The sequence below is a fragment of the Pinus tabuliformis genome, chromosome 9, assembly GCF_031772625.1.
Source record: "Pinus tabuliformis cultivar Carrire ecotype Pingquan chromosome 9, CPIR1, whole genome shotgun sequence".
NCBI lineage: Eukaryota > Viridiplantae > Streptophyta > Pinopsida > Pinales > Pinaceae > Pinus > Pinus tabuliformis.
In genome coordinates, this window is record NC_142307.1 from 1,614,897,642 (window position 1) to 1,614,921,035 (window position 23,394).

The 23,394-nt window shown below is 38.9% G+C and overlaps 2 pseudogenes; both read left to right on the top strand.

Annotated features, from left to right (window-relative positions):
- Positions 1 to 12,882, top strand: part of LOC149154955 (N-(5'-phosphoribosyl)anthranilate isomerase 3, chloroplastic-like) — a 71,469-nt pseudogene extending 58,587 nt beyond the window's left edge.
- Positions 12,883 to 13,329: 447 nt separating this feature from the next.
- LOC149154956 (uncharacterized) lies at positions 13,330 to 18,701 on the top strand (annotated as a pseudogene).
- Positions 18,702 to 23,394: the final 4,693 nt, after the last annotated feature.

The window sequence follows — 23,394 nt, forward strand, 5'->3', positions numbered from 1 at the left end:
AATTCTTCGACGTTGTTTAACCTTAGAGGAAGCAGAGTCTGTTCTTAATGATTGCCACAGTGGAGCTTGTGGTGGTCATCTATCCGGGCTTGCTACATCCCAGCGCATCTTACGTGCCGGCTACTTTTGGCCTTCACTCTTTAAGGACTGTGTGGAAGCGGTAAAACGCTGTCACCCATGTCAAATTTTTACTCGCAAGATGCGCGCGCATCCAGCTCCCCTTTTTCCCGTTGTCACCGTCGGTCCCTTCACTAAGTGGGGTATTGATTTTACGACTTGTAATCCGCCTTCAGCGGTGAATCACAAGTACATTATCGTGGCCGTAGACTACTTCACGAAGTGGGCGGAGGCCATGCCTACTTATAAGAACGACAGTGACACGACAGCTTTGTTTCTTTTCAATCAAGTTATCTCAAGATTCGGTATCCCAAGAGAGATTGTCACTGACCATGGCAGTCATTTCCAAAATCAGCTAATGTCTGAATTGGCTTTTAAATTAGGTTTCCGTCAGGAGCATTCGTCCCCTTACTATCCTCAGGCCAATGGACAGGTCGAGGCGGTCAATAAAACTCTTAAGACGATACTCCAACGGACAATCGATAAGAATCGGTCCAATTGGCACATTATGTTGTACCCGGCTCTTTGGGCATACCGAACCTCCGTCAAAACGGCTACTGGTTTTACTCCTTTTCAGTTAGTTTACGGGATGGAATCTATCTTTCCGGTCGAATGTGAAATTCCATCTCTGAAATTGGCTATCGAGCTTCTTCCTGAGACTTCGAGTCTCGAGGAGCGCCTAGTTCACCTGGAACATCTCGATGAGCAGCGTCGAGATGCTGCCACGATGAATGAGGCCCATAAGAAAAGGGTCAAAACTCAGTATGATAAGTCTGTCCGTCCTCGTGTCTTTTCTGAAGGTGACCTTGTCTTGGTCTATGACCAAGATAAGGACGCCTTGGGGGCAGGCAAATTCAAGCCCATGTGGTACGGTCCTTTCATTATCAAACGAGTCTTAGAAAAAGGATCGTATGAGTTAATTGATTTCGAAGGAAACAAGCTGGCGGAGCCCTGAAATGGGCTCTATTTAAAGAAGTATTTTGCTTAGTTTTACCAGGAAATGGCTTCTTTGTATTTTATGTGTATTTGTACATATATTATCGAGCGTTTTCTGATATCAGCACTTTTTGGTCTGCCTTGACAGGTGCTGATGGATGATTTGGTTTATTTTGGATTCGCCGATGGTGCTAGTCGGCACACTCGGAATCTTGCTTCCGCAGCTTGGGTACTTTATTACCCAACTGGTCAGTTGATGACATCGAGAGGCGTGTGTATCGGTCCTGCTTCAAACAATATGGCCGAGTATACAGCTGTTATCAATTTATTATCCGAAGCAATCTCTTATGGGATCGACTCGTTGGTAGTATATCTTGATTCTCAATTGATAGTGTCTCAGTTAAATAACATTTATCGGTTTAGAGATCCATTATTATATCGCCAATATTTAAGAGTGAGGTTGTTGCAAAGATCATTTATTTACATTAATTATTTGCACATTCCAAGATCTCAAAATTGGTTAGCTGATTCTATCGCTAATTAAGCATTAGACTGGCATATCAATCATTCATCATCATAAAATCATGCATCAAAAAGTCAAACTGTATATATATATATATATCGCAAAGCATCTCGAGTGTACATATGTGTGTCCAAAAATATACAAAATTGGGACTCAAATGCCCATAATCATGTCAGGCATATCTAACGCCTCGGCTCTGGATGAGCAGCTAAATAAGTAACTATAGCATTGGCCACGCGCCGAAAGACGCGAACCCACTCACGTGGCATCCCAACCACATGACGCTGCATATCTGGAGGAAGGTCCTCCACCTTGACCATTGGTACTTGGCAGCTCAGTCTAGTCAAGTGTCGCTGGACGTTGTTGAGGGTCCTTTCCATATCCGCAGCCGCCTCTTCGGCTCCTCGGCCACGCCGTCCATGCCGTGGGAATCCATCTGGTCGCACAGGCCCAATGTCTGGAACATGATCATCATATTAGTCATTTGAATCTCATCAAAAAATATTTTTCAAAATTTATCATTATATTTGAAAAATCCAAAAAAAATCATAAAATCATAAAAATCAAAAATCTTACCAATCTCGCCCCATGCTGCATCTGGTGGTAACACTAGATCAGGATCTCCTCGGAAATCCAGGCCAGCATAGGGGTAGTCATCTATGGCGATGATCTGTTGCTCCCACCAAGCAAAAAAGTCATCGTCGAATGCATTCCTAGGCACTTCCCCACCCCCCAGACGTTTCATCAAGTCAGCCCACCGGCCCATACGTGGATCACGTGGACTGCTGATGGGAACTGCTACCCTGGGGCGGAGTGCGGGAACCCTCTCAAAGAAGAAAGTGCATAAAATGGTTCCGTACCCAAATTTCTTGGTCTGTCCCCTCCTGATAGAAGCAAGCTATTCCTTCATGTTGGCAAGTAGAGGAGTACACCAGTCAAACATCGTGGTGAGACAGTCCACTGCTACGCTCATGTGGACCCGTGATGCCTGATGTAGTGAGGATGATCCGTTCACTCGAGCTATGGTGAACAAGATTATCTGTAGGGACAAACTCTCCACGTGTGGGATAGAGATCTGGCTCCCGACCTTCCGATGACCCGGGCAGTAAATCTGTACATAGTCGTCCACACTGAGGCTATTCCGTGTCCTGCCCCGGGAGTGCACTACCTCTCCCCTTCGGGAAAGGCCAGTGATGAAATATATATCTTCCACTTCTATCCTGAGTGGCATCTGATCAATCATGAATGCTTCTTCCTCGACATCCCAATAATCAATGAGTCTCTCAAGCAGACGCACGTTTGCTTTCATATTTGGCAACTTGAAGAATTTTAGCAATCCGCATCCCCGTAGGGCAGCTAATGCCTCATCATTGTCCATAACTTCATTATCTATGGCTGAGTGCTCTCTTTCACGCCATGTGAGAGTCATCCTGGAAGAAAAAATCATTTTCATCCGTTAGTTTTATGTATAAAATTTTTTTGCTGCGCACACGCGGTTTACCCTATACACAGTCGCGTGTAGGGCCGTCGTATACGCGATTTATATACATCCAACCCGCGTGTACGCCGCAGAGAAATTTTTTGCAAAAGTCTAACGGTGAAACATTAATTGAACTTCCTAAAAACTATCACAATCAATTGCAAGACAAGTTTAGTGCTTACCTGGAAGTTTTCGGCAAGTTTGAACGGTTGAATAAGTCACGGGGAAGTTTGCTCCTTTTGCTCCACAATTTTTGCTCTCCAAGTCAAACGGTGAAAATGGTAAGTCCAAAATTTCTTTTTATAAGTTTTGAAAATGCAAAATTTTTTCAAAATTTTATTTTGTTTGGTTTCATGTCACTTTTAACTTGGGAGCTTGGAATGTCGAGATTGAGTTGTTTTTCAGGATATTTTGGACATTTTTGATGGTTCGAGACGGTTCCATGACTGCTGACCCGTCATGGCAGGTATCGTGTTCTCACTGGCATATAGGTTAGGGACACCATTTTTCCGTTGCATTATGCATACTAGCCTCCATCTGACCGATACATCTACCGTAGGGTCGACCCCATCATGTTATGGTTCGTAAGCCATTTTCACTCGCCGATTCTTTAAATCATGACATGATGGTAGAGCCATCCTTTTACATGGGCATCCTAGTTAGCACCTCACTGACATTTGTTGCCCATGCTGCTTCGTTTTTAGTAGGCTCGGGAGTCCTCTGTAGTCCCACCATGACTTATGCGTTGAAGACTCATTCCTCTGTGCTTCTTCGCTTCGTTCTGGCCTTATACCCTAGAGGCTCCTATGTGTGTTGAGTTGTACTTCTGCATTGCATGTTGACCATTTGCACCTTGTGGCCTATAGCCGGCTTCATTTGGACTCATGTTTAAGCCAACTTTTGACCATGACGTCTGCAAAATCAACCTTGCATGCCCTTGACTTCTGCAGCTTGACATACCCAGATCCGTGGAAGGAACTTACCTCTGAGTGTCACTGACCAGTTTTTCACCTCCCTGCATTGAGCATAGGAACGTTCCTTTCCCAGGAACTAGATCATCTGTTTCACCGACACTCGTTCTTTCCACTATACTATAGCATTCTTTTATTCTTTTTCCAGCTTATCAGAAAAAGACAAAAAAATTAAATATTCCAAAAAAGAGCGGGAACAGGGACATTATTTCCATTTATTGTTGGCAGCTAGAGTCAGTCGTGTCGCCCTTGAACAAAGCACTCAAAACAAAGTCTCCTCCGCATGGGTGGGATTTAGTTTGACTTAGGTATGCCATAACCTTGTTATCGAGTCAGTTCTCCCCCGATTGGTTATCTCTTCCAATCATATGGAGGGTTCGTTCGTGCCTCCTGCATGACAAACTTATACAGATTCATCATATGATGCCACATAGTCACATTGAGTCGTGCTTTTGTTCAAGGGAAGTTAGCCTGAGTCGGCCTTTCTGCAGTGTCTCTTGACTCATTTTTCAGTCGGCCATCCCTGGTTGTCAGTGTCATGTCTATCATCACATCAGCTATATTGGTCCTTTACTCGTGCCGGTTTGAGAAGGTCCCCATTGACTTCTTGCTGGTGGGTCTTGTCCTTATCGACGACGACACATTGCTCTGAGGACAGGCCTAGAGCCGCACCCTGGCCCTATTTTCATTATTGATAGGTTACCTTGTGCTCAGCATCGATCAGTATCATGGGTCTTTGACTGAGTGGTTTCCCTTGTGTTCGACATCAGCATACATTATCACACATTGGGATTCGTGTAGTACCTTGGTTTCCATTTGACCCTATTGGTGGATACCTCGCCTCTGTGTCGGCTTTCATTATTGGTTGGTTCAAAGGGTTTCTGCCATGCGCTAGCCACATCTTGTGTACGCCGGAAACGTACTTCTGTTGGGTTACTACATCTTTTTCGTCTGATTCCTTCCACATTATTGGCCTACGGGTTACACTCGCGCTAGATTGATGGAGGATGCCTTAATGCCTTCCTTCTAGCGGATCTTTCCCTATCGACTCCGACTCATTGCTCTGGGGAAAAGATCTAGAGTCCATTTGGCAGTACCTTGGGGTTTGCAGTCATTAGTGGCAGATTCCTCGCTATCGACAGTGGGAAACCATCATTGTCTCCTGATTGATAGATTCTTACAGGTGTTCGACTTCAGCTCATCTATTCACACTTGTTAGATTGTACTGGGTACCTTGACGCTCATTATCATTATCGGTGAGTAGTCTCACGTTTGTTAACGGTATACATCAATGACCGGTAATCAAACGATTTCTCACATGGTCGACTTCAGATCATTTATTCCCATGGTGTAGAAATGTACCACGGCGGTCGGTGAAGACCTCAGGTTGTATCAGCATTCATTGGTTCACTTGACAGTTGCTCCTGTTGCTGCTAGTTGATACCACTCCACCTTATATGTTGCAGTCAGTCACGGCGACATCCTATATGCTGGCACCTGAGTTTGCAGTGTAGTACCATCCTATTCCATCATGTTCAGTTGGTACCTTATGGGATCAGTCTTTGATTTCAGTGATCCGTTGCATCTTTCAGCATCATTGACAGTCTTATATGTGATATTCAGACATGTACTTACTCATTATGATCAGATGATCCATTATGTATTTTCCAGTCAGTTATACTTGTATACTTAGTGGATCCGCTTATACTTGATATGCGGACATGCTTTACTTTTCCTGAGCATGGGTATGCCCGCCTCAGACAGTTTTTCTTTCTGATCTCCTTTCGATGGCTTGGCAGGCTGAATTCTGGTGAAGTCCTCCTCGGTTTTTCGGCAGAGTTCCTTTCCTTGTACTTACTTAATATATTTCGGCCATCATGTTCCCCTTCTGACCTCATACATTAGGGGGCATCTGTTATAGCTCCAAATCTCACTCTTATGGTTTGTGATGCTGCACTCATGGCCTAGGGCAACCCCTCCTTCCAGACCTGGTCCAAAAATTTAAAAAACAGTGTTTTATTCCCTATACGCGATATTGCCCTGAGTTAAACGCGTGTACACGCGGGTCTGTTATACCCAACCTGCGTGTATCTATTAAAACACTTAAAAAATAATAAATTCCTCTTTTTCAGGCGGAGATCGCGGGTTTTACCTGCTGGATCACCTATTATTGCCCGTGGCCCAATTGTTCCCAACTAACTCCTAACTAAAAAACTACTTTGGAGAGGGTATAAAAAGACATCAAAGGGAAGGCCAAGGGGAGAGAGAAGAGAGCAAGATCATTATGCTGAGATTTTTCCCTTAGACCAGGTCTGAAGTCCTTGGTGTTTTCTGCACTTCCCCCATCTTGCATAGGAAACCCTTGTTTCCATGTGTCTTGGTGATCATCCATCCTTGATATCATCATTTGAGTAGGACTTGGAAGGAGCTCTTGTCGGAGGCTTGAGGCTGGAACGAATCTGGGAGGAAGCTTTGCTTGGAGCCTGCTGAAGGTGTTCAGGTGATATCTTTCCGATATATGTACTTTATTTGCCTTTATTTATAAAGAAACATGTCTTTGTTCCCGAAACAATCTTTCTTTATGCTTATGAGATTCTTGTCTTGAATTCTTATGCAAGTGGTTACTTAAAGATTTTTTATAACTAACTTTATGGCATAAAGATGATTTATACATAAGTATCTATACATGTACTGTTGTGTTCTTTGATTTGTTTGTCTTGCAGGTCGAAGAAAGAAGAAGGGAACTCCAAGAAGGGTTTGGACCCTTAAGGTCTTCTCGAACGTAGGACCTTAGGTACGTGCCCTAAACATTAGAATTTGCTTAAAAGTAAAAATGATGGCTGTGTGTGTGTGTTTCTTTGAATAAGCAATTTTCAGTCTGGTAGAGTCTTAGCCCAAAGGACCCTAGGGGTACTTTCCATTCAACCACATGGCTCCTATTGCCCCAACAATATCCTTATTATTTCTCTAAACAACCCCATTCTACTACATGTGTTAAATTTTTCTTAGGGCTATATTGTTCTTCGCTATTGATAATTTCATTTTTATTATTTTCATCATTTGTATTCATTCACACCATAACATCATCACATCATTATCAATTATGTAGAAAGAGAAATATCTTCAATAATGTAGTGGAACAATAAAAGGAACATCAAAAGGAACATCAAAATAAAAAAATGCACAAATAGAGACACCAGGATTGGTTGGAGACCAGGTAAACACCCCACAAGGGAGAAAATCAAGAATTTAATTCTTCTTCTTCTATTAGATTTCATCATTTGTTCAATTGAGATACAAATTACATCTATAATAAGAGGCATCAAAACACATCAGGCCACCTAGGACCCTTCTCAAGTTAGTTCACAACTTCGATTGTGAACTGACTTCTAGAGAGTTGCTACCATATTGCTATCTCAAGAAGCATTTGATGAGAATAAGGGCACTGACACAATTGAGAAATATTGTCATCATGATACATCATCCTGAAAGAACAAGGTTTCATATATGGTTACTGTCAAATTCAAAGCTCACAGTAGAGATCATGTCTCGTGAATTTTGTTCATTGTCCAAGACTGACTTGTTGTCAAAGACACTGCTATATGAATTATTGCAAAATTCCATGGAGAAGAATATACTGAGACTGTAGAGGATAATGTATAGTCACAATTGAGCTACCATAATAATGATATTGATGTAGGGATACCATGCATATACCATTGTAGAACTACCACGATATATCATTGTGGAAATACCCATATAGAAATACCATAATGTACTATTGTATAACCAATGTAGTAATACTTCTAAAATGATACCTTACTGAAGATTTGATCCCAACCATGACATAGAGAATTATGACAAATTTACATGATGATAACTCTTATGATGATGTCTCTCAAATTTATGCCTTACAGTGTATAGGGGGACCCTGTCCATACCACTGTACAACAGTGATCCACTGTGAAATAGCAAAGCCCTGTTTCATACCACTATGTAATATCAGAAACCCTGTCGATGGAATTGTGTAATAGTGAACCCATATTAAAATATGTGAATAAAATTCTATTAATTATGTTCTCACTATTACTGCATAATGAAATGATGCCCATACATCATAGTGATACGAACAAAGACAACACTGTGATAGATGCGAGAGAGATAAATATCAAGATGACATCACTGTAGTCTGAAACATATATAAGTGATATCATAATATCATAGGCCATGTGAGATCATACCATCTTTATAGATATGTGTTACTGAATAGTGAGACCATCATTGAAGAGATGCAAGACTTCTTCTACAAAGAATAGTGAGAACACCATTACAGAGATGCAATATTTCCACAGAGCATATTAAGATCACCATAGATAATAGTGATACCCTTCCATAGATACACGGAGCCTTTCAAACTATAGAGTGATGATATGAACTTTGGCCCATGTAAATTTATTGTTGTAATTGTTCATGAAGAAACATAACTCTTAAGGGGAGCTAACATGCATCCTTTGACTTTGAATTCTAGGAGGGAAACTTAAAGGAAATAAATTAAAATAATTATTTAAATATATATGCTTTCAATTTTTTTCTCCCAAATAATTTTGTGCCATTAGTAATTTCTATTGACCAATTTATAATTTTTCCTTTGGGGCTCAATTATTTTCTTTTGGGGACCTAAGGTTTCCCTTACGGGAAATTCTTCCCGATGTTGCCTAACTTTCAACAATAGGTTGTACATAAGTGTAAAATATCATTAATTCCCTTCTACATGCCAAAACTCTTGAATTCATTGGAGATATACTCACCCCATTGTCTGGACTCAACACTTGAATTTTCCTCCTTGTCTAGTTCTCCACAAGAGCTTTGAACCCTTGGAACTGATTGAAGACTTGACTCTGTCTTCATGAAGTAAATACAGGTCCTCCTGGACATGCCATCTATAAAATTAACGTAATACCCATACCCACTCAAAGAGGTTGATGACATTGGAACACATACATAAGACTGTACCAAATCTATAATCCCTATTGCTTTGCTCTAATTTCCTGGAAAAATGGCCTTGGTGTACTTTCTAAGTGCACCCCTTTGCACACATATTGATGCTCTATATCGAGCTCTGGAAGACTTGTCACAATATCCCTTAGAATGCTAAATTCCCCAGTATGCAAACGATCCATCCTCCTATGCCATAACTCACATGAATCACTCACACTGCTACTGAGTGCCAAGGCATGTGCCAACTAAAACATGGACATGTATAGTCTCCCCTGTCTAATCGAAATCACTTTCATTATAGTGACACTGGATCTATTATGATGAATGAGTACCTTTACATCTCATAAAAATACCTGGTACCCCCTTTCCTTAATGGTAGAAATTGATATCAAGTTCTTCCTCAACCTCGTAACGTACAATAAATCCCTCATTGTTATGGGCCGCCGAAACTCCCTCTAAAAATAAACTATCTGACACCCAATTTCCTTGACCTTGGTATCATCTCCAAGAACTACCTCAATATCCACACCACCTTCTACAATATCTGTAAAATGATCATGCAAACTTTTTATATGGTTGGAAGGTCCACTATCTATATACCAAACACTAGTAGATGCTACACTCGTGGAAGTTAGTAAGGAAAAATCTCTCTCAAAATGAGTGGAAAACTCATCCAATTTAGTTTAAGTTGCAACCTATTTCTTTTTCTTCTTGTTAGGACACTAACCCTCATAGTGCCCAAAGTTATGACATGGAAAGCACTTGAATTTTCTCATGTCATTTTTTGTTCACCCTTTGACTTGGCCTCACTTTTAGGACCTTTCTTGGAATTTTTCTTGCCCTTTTCCGAAATAGCATCATTTTCTTCATCATCTCCATGCTACTGACTAGTATAGGCTGAACCAAGCCTTAGTTCCTCCTGTACGAAATCATCCCAAAGCCTCTAATTGGACATGTTCTCTTTGACAACAATCCCTCGTACAAAGTTATCCCATTATTTTAGAAAACCATTCAATATTGTTGTAACCAACTATTATTCCTCCATCTTCTCGCTAACAACACTGAACTCATCATGCACCTGTGACACTGTGGTAAGGTATGATGTAATTGTATCAATTTTAGTCATTTTGGTGTTCCTTAATTTATCTTTTAACACCATTTTTATATTTTGGTTTGAACTATGGTATAAATTTCACAAAGATTCACACATATTAAATGCATTCTTCTTACCTGTAACATGAGGAATCACATGGTCTTTAATGGCATCAAGGATAATCTTTTTGGCTTTAAAATTTCTTTAATTATATTCGTCCAATAGTGTTGGATCCATAGGAATTGTGACAACCCTCTCAAATATGTCCCACAACTCATATTCCTCCAAAATCAACATTATCCTCTCTTTCTATGGGATAAAATTTCCCTCCCCTTCCAATCTATCCTCAAATCTCAAGCATGTAGCCACGACTTGCTGAATTGATAGCTCTTTTGCAAATGTTTGTGCCTTTTTTCTTCTTTATGGTTCCCCCCTTCAGTATTGCTCTGATACCATGTATGTTTTACTTGACCCAATCACCAATTTTCAATCTCAAATAAGTTTCTCAGTTTCTTTCTAGTTAGGGTTTAATTCCCATTCAAAAATGCAGTCAAAACAAAACATATGAAAGAAAAGGGTTTAATGCCCATTCCCAAACGTAGTCAAACCTAAACTTATGAAAGAAAACACATTGAATCCTTTACTTTAAATACCACGAGGAAAATGAGAAAATTACTTCAGATTGAAAACCAATGATTAGGTAAAGTAAAACTTACTGATAGCCCCCCCTGTTTGGGTGTTCGAGGTAGCTCATTCGTAAAAATAATTTTGGTCGGTTTTTTGCATCTATTATTGGCGATTTTCAGAACAAGGTTTTGCTAAAAGAGGTTTTGTGGTGCATGATGGTTTTGTAATTTCAATTAAGGAACGATGGTTATATTTTAATCCACGAGAAACAAATTAATAGTTCATGGATGCTGTGAGATATATATGTTGTATTGTAACAATGTAAAAATAAATATATATTGAAAAATATTGTTGGCTTTCCTAGTTTTGGTTTACTGGGATAAAATATCCATGTTTATGTGTGTGTTTTCCATTGCATCTTTTCCATTTTATTAAGAATATGTTTGCAACAATTAATTGTACAGGGTTAAAATCTACATTTGGTATCATAGTAGTTTTGGCTTCAAGGGGATGCCTTTGTGGCTAAGGGATTTGTATCATACTTGTGGTAGACCCTATTATAGTGGGATATCTACGGAAGTGATTCTTGTGGTGAAAATAAATGGCGAGCATTTCAAAGATAGAGATCAAAAAATTCAATGGGAAAAGTTGTGAGTTGTGGAACCTCAAAATGCAAGACTTGTTGGTGGACATAGATTAGTGGATCAATGTGGATCTAAGTTATGCAATGATGGGGATGTCAACATAAAACTGAACCAAGCTGGATCAAAAGGAAAAAACACAATATGATTTTGTCTCTCAAATTCAAGATTAATGAATTTTTTAGAAGAAGCAATAGCAAAGGCTTTGTGGTACAAGTTATGGGCTTTGTATTAGTCTAAGTCCCTAGTGAATAATTTTTTTTCCATGAAAAAAGTTGTATAACCCTGGGATGTGTTAGAGTCGGTCTTGTCAGTCCTCCGTCAGAGATCAAAACTCTTTTTGAATTTCATTTTTAGGTGTCTCACTCAATTCATTTAGTTGCATTCTGTTAGGGGCATGCCATTGACTAACGGAAGGGTCTCTTCACCTATTTCTCTCATGGTTGTACCTTCTGGGCTGGTCACAATTTCGCAAAGATCATCAAAGTTGATTTCAGTCATTTATAGTCATAGTTGGTGTTTTGGTAAAAAAAGCAGTCTTTTAGTTTCTAGGTCTAGGGTTTGGTCTTCAGAATGTCAAATAATGCCCACAGGTCATGAGGATGTCTTCAAATAAGTTTTCATTTCAAATGTTTTCGTCATCATCTTGCTGGACTATGACTTTTCTTCAAAACTCTGTTTTGAAGAAAATTCGTCATTTCATTTTGTAATAAATTGTCATGTAATTAGCAAAGTTTTTCAATTGTGAAAGTCTTCAGGAACCATCCTGATCCTCTACCGAAGTTCCAGCCATCCATTCCCTGCAAAAGAACAGACAGAAAGGACATCATCAGCCCAAAAATCAAAGCAAACAGTGAAATGTCAAAGCTACATTTCTCATAAAAGATGGATCAATTGCTACAATAAGTATTGGTGCCCTGCTACTAGGTTTTGGCTGGAAGAAGTCAAAAGCATCAAAGAAGATGTCCAGGGTCAATGATAAGACAATATGTATGCATTTACATGCTGGTAGAGATTCTTCAGTAAGCATGTGTTCTTCACTAGACTCAGCTGTAGATTCTGATGAATCTATTCCTCTGGTAAAGATGTGTGGGATTACCACTATTCATGATGCAATTCTTGCCATTGAAGTAGATGCCAAGTTCATAGGGATGATTCTATGGACCAAGTCAAAGAGATCAGTGTCACTAAATGTTGCAAAAGAAATTTGAAGGGCTACAAGGGACCATGAAGCGGAGCCTGTGGGAGTTTTTGTGGAAGAATATGCCAATGAGATTGAACAAGCATGTAATGCAAGTAACATTGCTTTTGTACTGCATCATGGAGAATGTGTACGTGGTTCCATTTCAAATCTAATACAACATCGCCACATTATTTATGTTTTGCATGCAGAAAAGGATGGAGAACTATTGACAAAAACCCCGAACGACAAATGCTCAGATTTAGTCGATTGGATTTTGATTGAAAGCTTAAAAAGTGGAACTTGTGAATTTTGAAGCCAAACTGTGTGTTTAGAGTGTGCGCGGCGCATCGAGCAGATGGCATGGCGCACTGGAGGAACGTGGCGCATTGGGCGCCTCTACGCAGTGTAATTTTACATGGGCACAGCGCACTGGGAAGGCACGATGCACTGAGCCGACAAGAAAAACATTTATCACTGGAATCAAAAAACTTCAAACCAACTCCTTTTGCCTCGCGCCAAGGCATTACATGAGTGCATCAGCACTTATGTGGGCGAGCACTCACAATAAGGAAACTCCAGTTGAAAATGCACGTTGTTGTTAATGCCAACGTAAACTAGGGATAGGCTATCTGTCGACATTTTCTTCAAAGCTGTTTGATCATTTTGAAGCTACTCAACCTGTACATGTTATGTCTAAACATAAAATTGAAAGGTTGAAACTAACAGAAGCTCAAAGGAATATGATCCTAATCACGAGAGTATGGCAAGACGTGCTTTGAAAAATATGGCCCTTGCTTTCCTTTCCTCATTGAACGAGCCAGAAATGACAGAGCTTGTATTACATGAGTACAAATCCGCTACAAATATGACTGAACAATTTGCAGCTTTTGGTGCTATTTCCCAAAATGTCGGAGATGTACGAGATGAAGTTTTGTCTGATTTCTATCAAAAGTGGAAAGAGGATGCCTTGGTGATCAATAAGTGGCTTGCATTGCAAGTTGTCTCTGATATCCCGGACAATGTTAAGAATGTACAAAGCTTGTTGGAACACCCTGCTTTTGACATTCAGAATCCTAACAAGGTTTATTCTGTCATTGTGGGGTTCCGCAACAGTTTGGTTAACTTCCATGCAAAAGATGGTTCTGGTTATGAATTCGTTGGAGATATGGTATTGAAGATAGATAAAATTAATCCACAGGTTGCATCCCGCAACATTTCAGCTTTCTCAAGGTGGAAGCGATTTGATGAGGGCAGACAAACTCTTGCAACGGCTCAACTAGAGCGTATTCTATGAGATTTCCTTAAAAAGTTTGGTTGCCTAGTTGCGTAGGATACGGTTCTCTCACTTGCAAGCTATGATACTTGAAGGGTTATCTCAAGATCTTAAGAATTGTATAATCTACATGTTGCATGTTGAATGGTGAGATGCGGAGACTGCGGTTACAACAAGTCTTCGATGCTTGTTAATGAATGGTCATGGGTTAAATCTCACCCTTTACAACTGTTCTTGTGCATGTATCCTTTCTCTTTGAGTACATTAAAAAAACACAGTTGTTTATAGCAATTGATATAAATATCACAACAGTAGTCAACAATGGAATTGGATGTAATTATTGCAAGTGAACTAGAAGACTAGCTGTATTGATTAATGTTGAGTGGATGTGCAGATCTGTAATCTAAGTAAAATTTTAAGTTTGCATAATCAGGTGCGGCAAAAGGGAAGGTGAAAAGTCAAAGACCGAATGCCACAAAGACATCTACCGTGGCAAAGAAATAGGAACAGATGGTCTATTTCTGACTTCAGTTACGATTCAGAAGGGATATACAACTACAGTTTCCGCCTCTTCATTGGTTATCAACAGATTTCATATGTAACGCTGCCCCTTTTCAGAACAGATGGCTGGCTCTTCATCTTTTGTTTGTTAATAATGATTAAATAATCCCTCATTTTGTGTCGATCTGTTTTCCCACATATAGTTTTATTTATTGTATGAAAAATCATTTGTAAGGGGTTGGAATTTCTGGGAGTAGTGTAGAGCAAAAAACCAGCGCTTTCATTGTACAGTTTTGGCAGAGGATTAATGAAAGGATGCAGCTCTGATTTATGAGATTCATGTGGTGTGAATTTGGCATAAGTGTCTTCTTACTATCTCATATGTATTTTGTGATGTTTTATAGTTCATTCATAATCATTTCCAGTTGAATTCTTTTAAGTAAGAAAGGTAGAATCCAGTTTACTGCTCTGCCTTTGGGAAGTGTTCATGTTCTGTGTGTCTTCTTTCGTCTGAAAAGGATTCATCACGTATGCCATTTTTAGCCTTCTCAACAGTCTTTCCACTCCATATTATTTCAGTTTTATTGCTTAACTTCCTGCCTATCTTGCCTCATGAAACAATTTGTGTCTTTCACTTAATTTCTCAGCTCATGCTCTTCTTTATCCCATACAGCCCTGAAAACTCAATCATTTATTAAACTACCTCTTTCATATTTATTTACTAGCCTAAAACTAGTATACATTTTGAGTCATCTCAGACCTTATTGTTTATTTTTACTGAGATTGACCTGGAGAGAGCCCTCTCCTGTCCTCATAGGGCTAGCTACGAGGCTGAGCATGGTATGGTGTTATCTTGAATCCTGCCTTCCTTTAGCCCAAGGCAGATTTGGGCTCTAACATAGTGGTGACTACAGTGGGGAAGAAAATGGTTTGCTTGTTGATGTCAATTTTTTTATAAGCTACAGACGGAGCCTGAAGTTATGCCAGGTAGCCTTTGAAACGCTTTTGCTTTGCATTAGCGGAAGTAGATAAACGCGGCTTCAGTCAATCTCCGGTCTAGCTTGTAAACGTGACATCTAACTTGTTAATTGCCCCAGTACATGTATCAAGATCAGATCTGATGGTTGATGGTGGACAAAGATCAGACATCGCAAGGCTAAAATCATTCACCTGACAACTCCATTCACTGAAAAATCCAGAAATAAATGCTTCATGGTGACTCCACTGTAGAAAGATCAGTAGCTTTGAGATTTTCAAGATGGAATGGGTTGCAAGAAGATACGCTCCCATGAGCCGAGATCACATTCCAGGTTTTCCGAATAAAATTCCGAAGGTAGATTGGTCAAGGAATTTGCCTACGTTTAAAGATGATGGTAGGAAGGATGCTGCTTTACATCTGGTTAGATTTCACATGCATATTCGCAAGTTGAAGGTTGATTTTCCTGAGGATTGCTTGATGAAGATATTCCTGGCCACTCTGGAAGGTGAAGCCTAAACTTGGTATGAAAATTTTCCGCCTGCTTGTATTTACTGTTTAAAGGATTTTCATGCCATGTTCTTTGAAAGGTATAAAGAATCTTATCCATCATTAAATTTGGTTCAGAATTGTTGCAAACATGCTTCTACTTTTATTGAAAGCCTTGAGAAATATTATGAAGACGATAATTTCATGGATGATGAGATCATGGAGGCCTTGTATGAAAATCCATTTCAGTAGCATAAAGAGAGTGATACTTATCAAGATGATCAGGAAAATTTGCAGCAAGATCAAGATCTTAGTACGGTGGGAGATGAGGGAATTTTTCATCTTGACAGTCAACAGGAATTACATGAAATGGATCAGTAGTATGAGGAAAATTTGTACACTCCTTCACTTGAAATTAATGAAGACAATCACTGTTTGAGCAGAAGAAAACAAAAAGTATTATCTCCTCTGTCTGAAGACGAGATAGATCAACTCTTGAACGGTCATGTTCCAACTCAAGTTAACGCAGATATGCAGTGTGCACATGGTCAAGAAGATCTGTCCATAGGAGAAAACAGCACACAGGAAAGTCAAGTTTCCATTTCAGAATGTGATAAAGTTAGGTCAGCCATTTCAGATCTAGATTCAGATTGTGATGACCAAGAATACCTTGTACTGAATACCATGAAGGAGAACCCTGCTGCTGAAAACTTCTGGAATAAAGAAGATAGAGTTATGAATCCAAACATTCTCATGTCATCAGAACAAAGCCTTCATAAAGAGGTAATCCAGTCAGTTCATGAACAACAAGATGATAATTTTGCTCAAGTAAGTGAAAAAGTTTCTCTGGATGAATTTATGGTAGATGATATAAATGATAGTGTTGGGTTTCAAGAATCTTTTGAAGTTTCTTTTCTTATGATTGATGAATGTAATGAGAATTTGGCTGTCATAGCATATGAAGATGACCCACAATATATTAAGACTGCAGAAGATCAGACCATTTTGAATTCCCTTTCAGATTCTTCTTCATATGTCTCATGTTTTGAAATGTTCTTTGAAAAGGAAATCTGCTCATCTACTTGTTCAGAATTTTTTGAGAACCAGGAACATACTTTTACTAAAGTACATGATGAGGAAAGATCATAATCAAAGGAGAAAGACACCTTGCTCTTTCAGCAGGAGGACAGACTTCATGCTTTTCAAGATCCTCTGGCAAATCTGTTGCAGTCAGCAGTGAAGGTGATTATTGCAGTGTTCAGTGATGAAGGAGATCATGGTCAATTATGTTTTTGGATGCCCAGTTACAAGTATCTATTGTTGACCAGAAGATCTGATCAGGAGAATCAATCAAGAAGGCATCTGCTTGATTGGTTACATTGGCATTTTGATATAGTTTGATGGTATATTGTCTTGTAAGAAACGCAGGTGGTCATGTACTACCACCAAGCTTTAAGTTTTAAGTTCAGGTCTTAGTATTTTGAGTTAGTTTGTTCGAGTCAAGTTTTTTCAGTCATTCCAGTTTGCATCAAGTTAGTTTGAGTCAAATTTTTAGTCAGCAAAGTAGTTAACAGTCTGGTGTTGATTTGGACTCCATTTCCCAATGGATGAAGGCACTGTCTTCTCACCCAAAGATCTGCAGTTCTTGGCACCTTCAAGGAACTGGAGCTACCATCCCCATTGGAGCCAATGTTAGAGTCAGTCTTGTCAGTCCTCCATCAGAGATCAAAACTCTTTTTGCATTTCATTTTTAGGCATCTCACTCGATTCATTTAGTTGCATTCCGTTAGGGGCATGCCATTGGTTGACGGAAGGGTCTCTTCACCTGTTTCTCTCATGGTTGTACCTGCTGGGCTGGTCACAATTTCTCAAGGATCATTAAAGTTGATTTCAGTCATTTACAATCATAGATGGTGTTTTGGTCAAAAAAGCAGTCTTTCAGTTTCTAGGTCTAGGGTTTGGTCTTCAGAATGTCAAATAATGCCCACAGGTCATGAAGATGTCTTCAAATAAGTTTTCATTTCAAATGTTTTCATCATCATCTTGCTGGACTATGACTTTTCTTCAAAACTCTGTTTTGAAGAAAATTCTTCATTTCATTTTGTAATAAATTGTCATGTAATTAACAAAGTTTTTCAATTGTTAAAGTCTTCAGGAATAGTCCTGATCCTTTGCCAAAGTTCCAGCCATCCATTCCCTGCAAAAGAACAGACAGAAAGGACATCATTAGCCCAAAAATCAAAGCAAACAGTGAAGTGTCAAAGCTACATTTCTCATAAAAGATGGATCAATTGCTACAATAAGTATTGGTGCCCTGCTGCTAGGTTTTGGCTGGAAGAAGTCAAAAGCATCAAAGAAGATGTCCAGGGTCAATGATAAGACAATATGTATGCATTTACATGCTGGTAGAGATTCTTCAGTAGGCATGTTTTCTTCACTAGAATCAAATGTAGATTATGATGAATCTGTTCCTCTGGTAAAGATGTGTGGGATTACCACTGTCCATGATGCAATTCTTACCGTTGAAGCAGATGCCAAGTTCATAGGGATGATTCTATGGCCCAAGTCAAAGAGATCAGTGTCACTAAATGTTGCAAAAGAAATTTGAAGGGTTGCAAGGGAGCATGGAGCGGAGCTTGTGGGAGTTTTTGTGGAAGAAGATGCCAATGAGATTGAACAAGCATGTAATGCAACTAACATTGTTTTTGTACAGCTTCATGGAGAACGTGCACGTGGTGCCATTTCAAATCTGATACAACATCGCCACATTATTTATGTTTTGCATGCAGACAAGGATGGAGAACTATTGACAAAACCCCCGAATGGGAAATGCTCAGATTTAGTCGATTGGCTTTTGATTGAAAGCTTACAAAGTGGAACTTGTGAATTTTGAAGCCAAACTATGTGTTTAGAGTGTGCGCGATGCATTGAGCAGATGGCACAGCGCACTGGGCTTGCTGCGCAGCGCACTGAGCCGACAAGCAAAAATTTTATCACTGGAATCCAAAAACTTCAAACTGACTCCTTTTTCGCTGCGCCAAGGCATTACATGAGTGCATCAGCATTTATGTGGGCAAGCACTCACAATAAGGAAACTCCAGTTGAAAATGCATGCTATTGTTAATGCCAACGTAAACTAGGGACAGGCTATCTGTCGGCATTTTCTTCAGAGCTGTTTGATCGTTTTGAAGCTACTCAACCTATACATGTTATGTCTAAACACACAATTGAAAGGTTGAAACTAACCGAAGCTCAGAGGAATATGATCCTAATCACGAGAGTATGGCAAGACGTGCTTTGAAAAATACGGCCCTTGCTTACCTTGCCTCATTGAATGAGCCAGAAATGACAGAGCTTGTATTACATGAGTACAAATCCGCTACAAATATGACTGAACAATTTGCAGCTTTGGGTGCTATTGCCCAAAATGCCGGAGATGTACGAGATGAATTTTTGTCTGATTTCTATCAAAAGTGGAAAGAGGATGCCTTGGTGATCAATAAGTGGCTTGCATTGCAAGCTGTCTCTGATATCCCGGGCAATGTTAAGAATGTACAAAGCTTGTTGGAGCACCCTGCTTTTGACATTCAGAATCCTAACAAGGTTTATTCTGTCATTGGAGGGTTCTGCAGCAGTTTGGTTAACTTCCATGCAAAAGATGGTTCTGGTTATGAATTCGTTGGAGATATGGTATTGAAGATAGATAAAATTAATCCACATGTTGCATCCCGCAACATTTCAGCTTTCTCAAGGTGGAAGTGATTTGATGAGGGTAGACAAACTCTTGCAACGGCTCAACTAGAGTGTATTCTATCATCCAATGGGTTGTCAGAAAACGTGTATGAGATTGCCTTAAAAAGTTTGGCTGCCTAGTTGCGTAGGATACGGTTCTCTCACTTGCAAGCTATGATACTTGAAGGGTTATCTCAAGACCTTAAGAATTGTATAATCTACATGTTGCGTGTTGAATGGTGAGATGCAGAGACTGCAGTTACAACAAGTCTTCGATGCTTGTTAATGAATGGTCATGGGTTAAATCTTGCCCTTTACAACTGTTCTTGTGCATGTATCCTGTCTCTTTGAGTACATTAAAAAAACACAGTTGTTTATAGCAATCGATATAAATATCACAACAGTAGTCAACAATGGAATTGGATGTAATTATCACAAGTGAACTAGAAGACTAGCTGTATTGATTAATGTTGAGTGGATGTGCAGATCTGTAATCTAAGTAAAATTTTAAGTTTGCGTAATCAGGTGCAGCAAAAGGCAAGGTGAAAAGTCAAAGACTGAACACCACAAAGACATCTACTATGGCAAAGAAATAGGAATAGATGGTCTATTTCTGACTTCAATTACAATTCAGAAGGGATATACAACTACAGTTTCCGCCTCTTCATTGGTTATCAACAGATTTCACATGTAACGCTGCCCCTTTTCAGAACAGATGGCTGGCTCTTCATCTTTTGTTTGTTAATAATGATTAAATAATCCCTTATTTTGTGTTGATCTGTTTTCCCACAGATAGTTTTATTTATTGTATGAAAAATCATTTGTAAGGGGTTGGAATTTCTGCGAGTAGTGTAGAGAAAAAAACCAGCGCTTTCACTGTACAGTTTTGGCAGAGGATTAATGAAAGGATGCAGCTCTGATTTATGAGATTCATGTGGTGTGAATTTGGCATAAGTGTCTTCTTACTGTTTCATATGTATTTTGTGATGTTTTACAGTTCATTCATAATCATTTCCAGTTGAATGCTTTTAAGTAAGAAAGGTAGAATCCAGTTTACTGCTTTACCTTGGGAAAGTGTTCATGTTCTATGTGTCTTCTTCCATCTGAAAAGGATTCATCACGTATGCCCTTTTCAGCCTTCTCAATAGTCTTTCCAATCCATATCATTTCAGTTTGATTGCTTAACTTCCTGCCTATCTTGCCTCATGAAACAATCTGTGTCTTTGACTTAATTTCTCAGCTCATGTTGTTCTTTATCCCATACAACCTTGAAAACTCAGTCATTTATTAAAGTACCTCTTTCATATTTATTTACTAGCCTAAAATCAGTATACATTTTGAGTCATCTCAGACCTTATTGTTTATTTTTACTGAGATTGACCCGGAGAGAGCCCTCTCCTGTCCTCGTAGGGCTAGCTACGAGGATGAGCATGGTATGGTGTTATCTTGAATCCTGCCTTCCTTCAGCCTAAGGCAGATTTGAGCTCTAACAGGATGAAAGATGGAGAATTGGTGACAGGGCATCTAAATGCATTCAATATTATGGTGAGTTAGCTATTGTCTGTTGATATTAATATTTTATATGGAATAAGTGCATTAGTTTGTTATGTTCTCTACCAAACTCGTGGGATAGTCTAATTGTTGCCATAGGTAGTAATGCAACCACTTTAAAGTTCGATGAAATAGAATCATCTTTTTAGCAGAGGAGATGGGATAGAAAAACATGGAAATCTAGAATAAATACGCCTTATATGTAAGAGGACACTCTCATAATAGAAATAAAAATAAATCCTCAAGTGGGAGATATAAATATAGAGGAAGATCTATATTCCAAGAAATTTTGTAAAGGTATGTTGGATATGTGAAAAAGAAGGGAATTAGAAGAAAGATTGTAAATAAAAAATTGTTGAGAAAGGGAAGCGATTTGGAGATGCTCCTTTTTTAGAAGCAAAAACCTCCTTAGGTGAAGGAGGGCAGGTGTACTTAGCTTGTTATAGTACACATGTAGATCATGAGGCATGGTTGGTTAACTCGGGCATGTCCTTTCATAAGAATCCTCACAGGGAGTGGTTTTGAAAGTATGAAAGATTCGATGGTGGTGATGTTTTTATAAGAGATGAATCGACAACCAGAATCATAAGACAAGGAAAAGTCAAGTTGAAGCTCGTGGGTGGAAGGATTAGAACACTCCCTAGTAATCCACACATCCCAAGATTAGTCATAAGTTTGATATTTGTAAGCAAGATGACCAATTCAGGTGTAAAAACATTGTTTGAAAAGGATAACTAAAGGATGGTTCGAGGAGAAATGGTATTTTTGAGGAGAGTTTGGATTAGAAATATGTATGATCTATTGGGAAGCACTGTTAATAATGAATGCAATAGTTCCATTGTTCATGAGAGTGGAGTAGAAGAAGGAAATATTTATGCAACTTCTGGAGAAAAGGCTATGTTGTGGCATCAAATATTGGGACATATTGGAGATAAGGGCCTTTGAGTACTACAAAATAATGGTATGGTAGAAGGTATGTATAATTGATCTCTAAATTTTATTTCTGTGAATTTTGTTTTTGTGGGAAGCATAACCATTAAGGTTCTCCTCTAGTTCAACAAGGTCAAAGGGAATATTACAGTTGGTGCACAAAGATGTGTTTGGACCTTTGTCGGTTCCATAACTTGGTAAATCTATGTAATATGTATCATTTATAGATGAATTCTTGAGGAATATATGGGATTTATTTCCTTAGGAAGAAATTTGAATTCTTTGACAAGTTCAAAGAGTTTAAGGCTTTTATGGAAAATCAGACAAAGAAGAAAATTAAGATGTTGAGGACAAATGGTGGAGAATTCCGTGGGAATGAATTTGAAAATTCTGTAAGAAGTTTGGTATACCAAGGTACAAGAATACTCCATACACACCTCAACAACCTATAGTTTCAGAAAGGATGAACTAGGCACTAATGGAGAAAGTAAGAAGCATGCTCAATGGTGCTGAGTTAGAACATGAACTTTGGGTAGATATAGTGGACATTGTGTGTTATCTGATAAATAGATCACTATCATCAACGTTGGATGACAAGACTCCACATGAGGTATGGACTGAAAAGAAACATTCTCTTAAACATCTTAGGGTATTTGGTTATGATTCTTATGTACATGTTGCAAAGGAGAATAAGACTAAGTTGGATAAAAAGTTTAAAATTGTATCTTTATTGGATATAAATATGATTTAATTTTTTATAAGATTTGGAGCCTAGAAAACATGAAGGTTGTGTATAGTTAAGATGTGATATTTAGAGAAGTCAACGATGTTTTAAAAAATGAAGTCCTATAAAGGGAGACATAACTGAAAAACATGAAGTATGAATTGAAGGATGATCAATCAAACTCTATAGAAGAACATGAAGAAGAAGAAGAAGAAGAAGAGCCACATACTTCAACACCGAGGAGATAAATTTAGGAAATAAAATAGCCAAAATGATATAATCCACTTGATTTCTATTTAAATTTCAATTTATTTATAACTAATGATGATCCTATAACTGTTACAAAGGCAGTGGATTCAGAGGATGGAAAAGCCTGCAAAAAAATCACAATTGAAGAAATGAAAACCTTGGATAAGAATGAGGTTTGGGATCTAGTGGAGTTTCCAGTTGAAAAAAATGCCAATGGAAACAAATGGATGTTTAAGAAGAAATTGAATCCATAAGGCAAAGTGGAGAAATACAAAGCCCGACTAGTATCAAAGGGTTATTCCTAGGTAGAGGGAATTGAATTTGGTGATATTTTTTCTTCTGTTTCCAAGTTAACCTCTATTATATTTCTTTTATCTATTTTAGTTGATTTTGATATTGA